We start from the raw sequence: 2,440 nt of genomic DNA, 5'->3' as shown, positions 1-2,440 counted from the left end.
CGCCTTCCCCTTTGGGAGTTCTACTTATTTATTTATCTATTTATTTATCTATTTATTTATTATATCTTTCTCCGTTTTCTTCCTCTGTTTATACGAACTTTCCTACCTTTTCGGACAAAACCTTTTGTAACCTTCGTCCTGTCTTTGTCCTTATATGTTTTTAATTGATATTAGCCCTTGTGGCCAATAAAACGAATTAATTATTATTATTATTATTATTATTATTATCATTATTGAAGCGACAACCTGATAGAATCGTAGACACGCCGAACAAAATACGTAAAGGTGGTATTTCATCCGTTCTGAGTTCAAATTTTGCAGAGGTTGACTTTCTCTTTCATCCTTTCGAGGTCGATGAAATAAGTACCAGTTGAGCACTTGGGTTGATATAACCGACTAGCCCTCTCCCGTAAAATTGCAGACCTTGTGCCTATAGTAGAAAGTATTATTGCTATCGTTATTATCATGCTAGTCCATACTACTTTAATTACCAGGAATGTTATCTTAAGGTATGGTGAAAGCAAGTTTTCAAATCTCAAGAATTTTTCTTTGGATTCTCGTAGAATATAGGAGGATACGTTTTGGCAATTCGATAACGCAAGTCTCAATTCTAATATCTTTCAGTCTTTTAAGTAGTATTTTGGGTGTTGTGCTAAGTGCACCAATTACCACAGGAATAATTAATTCTCATAGTCTTCCACAGCCTCTTCAGGTCTATATTTCCATTTTTTTTTTTTTTCAATTTCTTTGGTATCGACTCATACGAAATTGCAAAATCTCTGACTTTATATTGTTTATTTTGTCCTCTATAATTATATCTAGTATTCTTGATTAAGCAGTATGATCAGTCTTTATAGGGACGTCCGTGGAGGCGCAATGGCCCAGTGATTAGGGCAGCGGACTCGTGGTCATAGGATCGCGGTTTCGATTGCAAGACCTGGCGTTGTGAGTGTTTATTGAGCGAAAACACCTAAAGCTCCACGAGGCTCCGGCAGAGGTTGGTGGCGAACCCTGCTGTACTCTTTCGCCACAACTTTCTCTCACTCTTACTTCCTGTTTCTGTTGTGCCTGTAATTTAAAGGGTCAGCCTTGTCACACTGTGTCACGCTGAATATCTCCGAGAACTACGTTAAAGATACACGTGTCTGTGGAGTGCTCAGCCACTTGCACGTTAATTTCACGAGCAGGCTGTTCCGTTGATAGGATCAACTGGAACTCTCGATGTCGTAAGCGACGGAGTGCCAACAACATAGGGACGTCCATAAGATCCTATAATTCTTATTCTTTGGCATAGCTTCTGCTTTTATGCTCATAACACTTTGAAAAAAATTTTGTATAACGCTGTATATTAATCCCAAAATGTTTAACATCTTATATCACTACCTCAGTAACTTCCCCCTCTCCTTCACCCCTCTCTCCCTCTCCCTCTCTCTCTCTCTCTCTCTCTCTCTCGCTCGCTCACTCTCAACGATATTTTTGTTGTTCTTTTTCCTACTAATCTATACAGCTATCTTTCTCTAGCTCGATCTCGCTTGAAAGAATTTGGGACTTTAGGTGTAATATATAAAAACAAAAACAAAGCAGCAATGTCCTGGAGAATTTAAGAAAACATGAATTTAGTCCATTCGATTAGTTAGTAATTTACTGCTATCTATTGTTATTGGTCATCTATTTCTTAGCTACAAGAATAGCAGAGATATTCGAACATGAATCCTTATATTAATCTACTATATGTCGATCTGTCTAGAAAGTCTAAAATGAGTTGCTTCTTCCTGTTCATAAAATATTAAACAGCTCAATCAATTAATTGCCTATACGGACTTCGGATGTGTAAGGCTAGTGAATGTGTGTGTGTGTGTGTGTGTGTGTGTGTGTATACGTGTATGCATCTGCATGTATACATGTGTACACATAATATCGACAAAACAATAATATATACTATCACTAATATTTCATCATTGACGCGAACAGCCATTTGTAAATTCAGACAGCCAATATGGCGTCGCCCGGATGCCATTTTGTTTTAAAGTTTTATTACTCCTGTCTTTCCAGCCTCAAAGGAAAACAAAAGTGAAGTCAACTGAAGGGTATTTATTGAATTACACAAATATCTCGCGGAACAAGCTGGCGACTTTGTACGATCTTCGACACTATCTTTTAATTCATTAAATTCTTGCCTGGGACAATTCAGTTTTGAGATTGCAAACCACTAAACTCCGCGCCATCATCACAAACATCATGGAAGTAACAATAATAATAATAACAATAATAATAATAATAATAATAATAATAATAATAATAATAATAATAATAATAATAATAATAATAATAATAATAATAATTAATTCGTTTTATTGGCCACAAGGGCTAATATCAATTAAAAACATGTAAGGACAAAGACAGGACGAAGGTTACAAAAGGTTTTGTCTGAAAAGGTAGG

This window comes from Octopus bimaculoides, chromosome 15, assembly GCF_001194135.2.
Source record: "Octopus bimaculoides isolate UCB-OBI-ISO-001 chromosome 15, ASM119413v2, whole genome shotgun sequence".
NCBI classification, from domain to species: Eukaryota; Metazoa; Mollusca; class Cephalopoda; order Octopoda; family Octopodidae; genus Octopus; species Octopus bimaculoides.
This window is presented reverse-complemented; position numbering follows the sequence as displayed.